Source organism: Octopus bimaculoides, chromosome Z (genome assembly GCF_046866305.1).
Source record: "Octopus bimaculoides isolate indiv1 chromosome Z, ASM4686630v1, whole genome shotgun sequence".
In the NCBI taxonomy this organism is placed as follows: Eukaryota; Metazoa; Mollusca; class Cephalopoda; order Octopoda; family Octopodidae; genus Octopus; species Octopus bimaculoides.
In genome coordinates this window covers 9,805,234-9,812,122 of record NC_142944.1, presented here as the reverse complement: position 1 = coordinate 9,812,122, position 6,889 = coordinate 9,805,234, and the positions used below count along the sequence as shown (strand labels likewise).

The window sequence follows — 6,889 nt, the reverse complement described above, 5'->3', positions numbered from 1 at the left end:
GAAATGAAATGAGTAACTTACAGTATGATGATGGAATGGCTTACGAGTCCCCCAAAGCTCGCAGTTTCATTTAACAGTCTTTTCATACAGTTCTTAAACAGTTTTGTTTATCGTTTATGGTTCATTCATGATTATATGTGGCCTCAACTCCTCCGTCGTTACGACGTTTGGTAAGGTGTTGTAACCCACATACAATCCACTTAGTTCGAAATCAAATCTGTTCGCTTGTCGCAGCTTGCTCGCTATACATTCCTCCACCACTATTGCTTTTGTTTCTTCATCAAACGTTCCGGGTTCTAATTCCAGCCTTGTGAGTTTTATCAGTCGCAAGTAATAGAAGTCGGCTTTATTTATCAAGCAGGTTATTTGAACTATGCTACTAACAGGGGTGTTAAGCTTGTAACAAAAAAAAAAACAGAAACAACATTGAATAAAAAAAATAACTGATTATTCCCACTCCCCCTAAACCACACACTTCTTTGGTTTGAAGCCGTCTCGTACATCTCTCAGTCATCATTGGCTAATACTGAGTAATGTCAGAGTAAGGGTAGGAGGAGAATTAAAATATTACTATATATGTCTATTTCTTTATTGCCCACACTAGGCTAAACGTAGAGGGAGACAAACAAGTACAGACAATTCTTCCCATTATATGTTATTGCTGTCATCAGCCATTCTTCCCCTAATTCGGTTGGCACCCTACCCACTCGCACTTTGACCACACGTTTGCCGCAGTACGAAGGCAGGAGCATCCATTCTTCTGACCTTATAGCCTCTGTGGAGTGCTTTATTGCTACCTCCTCTGTTTTGAAGCGCACCGCCACAGTGGCATATTTTCTCCCTCTCGTAATGTAAGTTGTCTTTTTAATTCTTTGTTACATTCTTTTATGGCTTCTATCGGTGCCACTTCTATTTTTCTTGTAGCTGTCTTCATTGTTTTAAATGTTACTGTTCTTTTTAACACGTTGGCCGATAAATTTTCCGGTGCCGTTAGCTTCAGTATGTTACCTTCCTTAGTGATTAATTTTTCCCTCTTCTTCATCTTTCTAGGTTCCACCTTTATCTCGCGGACCTCCAACTCTTGCACGTCTACTCCTCTGCTCGATGCGGCCGCATAACTTGGGCCTCCCTCCTGCATCTTCTCCATTTTCCCACGATAGGAAAAAAAAAAAACAATGAACAGCAGCAACAGTTCCAACAATTCAAATCAAACAACAATGGCAACAATTCGATAAATATTTCAACATAAACTCCCGCAATAACTCCGCTAAGCATTTTGCCCGGCGTGCAAACGTTCCTGCCAGCTTTCCGCCCTTTGTTACTCTATATATCGCCCCAAGACCAACGGTTACAGAGTAGGTAGACAAGAATGACAATGGTAAGTTTGGTATCGTTTTATTCCCATCTGTTACTCTACAAAATAATAAGGAATCGACTTTTGAATGTAGTAATATTTGTTCACATTTAGAAAATGTTTTCGTTTATTTTATTTGTTATATTTGTAATTATTTATATCTTTAGTAAATGTCTTTTAATAATTTTTAGAGTTGAATTATCCTCTGGGTTGTAAAGTGATCTGTGCGATATAGCCGAAAAAAGTCATATAGACACAATATTTATTACATAAAAAAAAGGAAATATATACACAACTCCTAGAAGCATTAAAAAAAAAGGAAAATGTACATGACTATAGTTGGTTTCTTATTGATAAAATAATTTATCGAAGCGTTTTGATCCGGAGCTACACAACAACGACAAAGAATGGCAAAAACTTACCGAAACGGTTTCAAATCTAACAACGAAGAGATGTAGTCTTATACAATCCCTGTTCTTTGAAAGCATTATTACCCCCTACTCACGTCCCGTGTTCACTTTTAACCCATTAAAGACGTATTACAAAACGGTACTTAATTTTAATTCTGTCTTCAACAACACCCGTTTTCTAGTCTTCAGAATTCTCTTTAGAACTACATAATTTAAAGAGATATTCTTAAATTCCTATTTTAATTTAAATAAATTGTTTATGAGATTTTACTAATATTTTTTGTTTTATTCTTCAGATATTGAATATAATCCTTTATATTGCGGAACTGCTACTACTAAATTCATTTACAATGTTGAGCCCCATCTATGCTAAGTCACTTATTCAAAATGTCTTAATGTGGTTTTGAAATAAGATATGTGTGCTGAATAATTCAATTGAATTTGTAAAGATTTTGTAAAGAATTTGTAAAGGTCTCGGAGGGGCGACTGGTTTCAGCTATTTCAATTCTCTGAAGAACCATTGTAAATGTTCTTATTTTTTTATTTTTTTTTTTTTTGTACTTTTGACTAGTTTAACCCCCAGAAGACTTGATTGTAAAAAAACAAAAATTGTTGAAGCTTTCCTGCTTTCATCCTATCGTTTTACTAAACGTAGTCTTCGCAATGTAATTCAACATTATAATGGATGTGGTTAATTATGAAGGAATTCAACTGCTATTTCTAGCAGGTCACAGACCACGATAATGCTCCCTCTTGGGTTCGACTGCTATTTTTGTCCCATCTTTTGAGTTTCTAGTCAAATCATTCAATACAATATTCCTATTTTTCTTTCGTTTTCAGGTAGTGAATTTGCATCCACGTAGGATAGGCTGTAGTTCAAATGAGGAACACCTGTTGGAAATTATATTGCTTCGAGTAAGGCTTCAACGTACTTTAAGCTATTTGATTCTGAGAAACGTATTCCTAGAGCCATATTTGACTTAGAACCCACGGTTGTTAAGCATAAACGTGTCAAACTTTCTTTTTAAATTAAGCGAATTGACAATCCGTGCATTTAATGCTTTGGTTAATCAATCATCTGTATTGTCTTTCTTTTGGAAAAGAGCTCTAAGGAAATTCATGACAAAATGAAGCAGTTAAGCCTTTTTATTGTTATATCTTTAAACGCCGTTAAATACATAGTTTTCTGAAATATTGGAAAATATTTCAAAATTGTATTGTACAACAGAACTCAGAACAAAATGTGACTATAATCTCAGTTAAACGCAAGTAGATCACTAAAATTCTGTTATAAATTTATTCGTTATTTGAATGTAATTATGTGAAATTAATTCCGTGTCGTACATAAAACTACCTTTATGTTATAGAATTAGGACTTTTGATTGAACGACTGATAAAGCAAGTCCCAATAAAATTTAGTTAGTAATCTATCAATTTCATATTTTGCTTATAAGTACATCTTTTTTTTTTTTTTTTAATGATTGTATTTATATTGCCGGTTTGATGTGATGTGATTATTGCTCAATATCTTATTTTCCAGATGAAATACGTGCTGGAAAATAAATGCAAACAATTATTACAGTCGGATCGACCAATCGCCTCCTTGACCGATGTGTTACCTACACAGTTGCAAAACAAATTTTTGAGGAATATTCTACAAATTCGTAAACTGTTGAACAATTCTTCGGCCTGCAAGGCTTCTTGATTTTCCAATCTTAGCGGTGGCACTAGTTCTGGATTTACAACTTTTTTAATGATGAATCTGGTAGCAGACTTCAAGGAGAAAACTAAACTGAAATTTTCAGTTCATCTATCACCACGAGTTTCTACAGCTGTTGTAGAATAGAATTGTTCCGTTCTACTACAACTACTCATGCTAATCTAGAATATTCTAATTACTCATTTATGTTCGACAATGAAACATTTTATGAAATCTGTTAAAGACATTTTAGATGTTGGGTACCCAACGTTGATGCACTTAAATGTTCTAATTGCTTAGGTCGTGAATTCTATTATTGCATTTCTAAGGTATGTTGGATCTCTTAATGTGGATGTGAACGACTTTTCTATTAACTTGGTACCCTACCCCAGGCTACATTTTCCGTTAGGAAATATTAAATCGTATTATTTACTAGATAACTCCCGCGGATGGCTCTAGATTGAGCCTTGGGCCCAACAATGGCACTTCATGCATTGAGTACATATTAAATGTTATTAAACTTGAACAATATTTTTCGAACAATTAAGTTTTCATCGAAACAATGAAATAACTTGTCTGTTTGGAACTTATGGCAAAGCTGCATGATAAACATTTTTGTTCTTCCTATTCGGGGTCAGTTCAAATAGTTTGTTTTCATTCTCATCTCTTGAACAACCAAAATAGAGCTGACCGTGAGAAAAACGGGGTTCCATCAAATGAAGCCCAGTTACTTGCAATTTGATTGTCCTTGGGACTTATTGACTGACATTGCATAGCTCACTCTCACTGGACATTGAAGTCTTTTGAACTCAAAAGGAAGATCTGGAGGAGTTAAGGGGATTCTTCGAATCAAAACCTTTACCTTTCTTGAACCAGTAAGGATCTCTGCTTCCAAGAGATGAGGAAGCATCTTCTTGACAATTAACCTTGTTCCATTACAATACTTTGGAGGATCCAGATTTTTCAATGGCATAACTGGCACATTTTATTTTAGTTCCAGCTTGTGTGATGGCATTCCATGAGGTTTCAATGAGTTCATGAACTCTATTTGACAATTCACTGCCTGCTCTTCTTCAACCACAGTATCAATGGAAAAGTACTTCATACTCTCTTTTGGAATTTCTTGGAGAAATTTCCAGTTGTTGATGTCCAGTTTCATTCTTGAGAGCTAATATGGCCCTCTCACAAAGCCAGTTTGAATCCATGAAATGGAATGGTGCTTAATGATTGGATAAACATGGCTATCAAGTCTTGGATACTTGCGACTGAAATTCCACAACCATTTGTTAGTGAAATATCTGTAGTTTGGTCTATTTTGATGGTTCCATTGCCAAGCTGCAACAGAAAAGTAGCAAATCTTCCTGCTTCAAGGTCACCTGTGATTCTAACTCTTATGTTTGTTTTCGAGCTGAGTCTTTTATCATGGCTCCAGATGTAAGAATTTTTCAGGCAATCATTGATTTCATCAGATGGAGGTCCTCTTGCAATGACTGATAATGTTTGTTTAAAACCACCAGAGAGTAGCACAATGATACCTGCCATGATTTGTGAATTGTCTAATGTATTGGAATGTTTTGCCCAGGGCCTCAAATGTTCGCTTGTGTGCCATGGTACATTCATTACAGACAATGAAACTTCTTTCCCCCAGTAGTTTAGCTAAGTTGGTTCCTTTCCTGATGTTTCAAATAGTGGTTTCATTGTAGTTCAACTCCAATGGAAGTTTGAAAGTGCTGTATGCCTTTCAGGCAAAAGGGTAGCAGAAATTCCAGATGATGCTATTGTTAGGGCTACTTTCTTTGGACTTTCACTGCAGATACAAGGTTGGTTATAAAAGTTTTGCCAGTACCTCCAAGTGCATCCAAGAAGAAAATCCCTCCATTGTTGTTATTATCAACAGATATTTGTTTATTAGCCACAGGGACCCAATATAGAAGGGGCTGCACAAGGACAGACAACACAACGTGGAGACATAAAAATATGAACAGATGAATGAAATGAATTATAAAATAGAGGATGAAATGGCTGTTCCTACCCCACTATGGAGTAGACCACTTGACTGTTTTGTTTATTTTTTACACAGTTGATCAATTATCAAGAACACTTTTTCCATACTTTCTGCACATATGGTTGTGATGCAAGTGCCTGATGCACCCTTATCAGACGGGTGGTTATGACTGGTATACTGAGCTTCGTATATTTTACTCCGCTTTGATCGCACGCACTGCTTTCTCAGTAATAGTAATAGTGGTTGTAAATTTTGTCACAAGTGCATCAATTTTGGTGGAGAGTATGAGTCGATTACAGCTACCCCAGTGCTTAACCGGCACTTATTTTATCGACCCGAAAGGATTTTATCGACCCCGAAAGGACTATTCCATGTCCCAGTGGGTCTGTTTTTCCAAAATTTTTCGTGTTGTCGCTCATAATTTTCAGTGTCAACAACAGCATACATCGTTTCCTCTGGGTAATTCTTTGGTAGCATATTCACTTTTGTAGCTATTTTTATTTTGTCTAACTTCTTCTCAATGGCCGAGCTCTTTGTATAGAACATAAAATATTTCTTTTTTTATGCTCGGCCAGAGATGCTTAGGTGTGTTTGTTTTGTGTCATCAGGTACTTCTATGCTTTCAGGGACCTCATTAGATCCGATTGGGTGGCCCGGCTAATTGACTCCAGGCCGTAACCCTACCAATTAACTGTTTAGTTCTGGTTGCTTGTATAACTTTCGCCTACTCTTTCGTATTGGCAAGTATGGCTGCTGCTATCCAAGTCTATCTAATGTCTGGCGGAATGCTGCTAATCTTAACTCTAAAGATGCGTTTCCCGCAGCCATTCGTCTGTCCTTATTAGTACAGTGGAGTGTTTGAATGCCACCTCTTTGAAAGCAAACCTTACTTCCACTGTACCGTATCTCCTTTCTCTGGTGTAGGAGGAGATGTCTCTTCTCACCATATCTAAGCACTTTTCAATATCATCCTCCGGTGTTATCTCTATTTTCTTCCTTTTTCAAGTACAGAGTTCTGTACATGACCGTACGTCTTCTCACACTTTCGGCTGCTTCTTCTGGAAGGGTCAACTTTGCGTTCGACCCTTCCCTTTCTATCAATTACATGCAGCCACTCAGTGTTTCTTCGTCAATAATGACTTTCCACATTTACAACTGCTTCACTATGGTTCCTTTCTCTGCTGCAGACGCGTAGCTTCCGGCTCGCGCGCCCTCACGCTCAACATCCATTTCGAACATTTTTCCTACCCCAAATAGGGGGAAAAAATTTCAAAAAAAAACAAAAAAAAAAACACAAGCTTGCTGAACAAGCTATGCGTTTTTAAACACACAGTAAGAATTTGAATAAAAATTCCATAATTCTGGACACGAAGCTTCGAACACAATCAGTCACATTAACTTCAACTGAACATTACAGACTA

General features: G+C 36.7%; 1 long non-coding RNA gene across 1 annotated transcript; it reads left to right on the top strand.

The window, feature by feature from the left end:
• The first annotated feature begins 576 nt into the window (after positions 1-576).
• Positions 577-6,221, top strand: LOC128249629 (uncharacterized). Its single transcript, XR_008265747.2, has 4 exons — positions 577-851; positions 1,051-1,378; positions 2,605-2,679; positions 3,305-6,221. It is a non-coding gene; the product is annotated as an uncharacterized LOC128249629 (long non-coding RNA).
• The last annotated feature ends 668 nt before the right edge of the window (positions 6,222-6,889 follow it).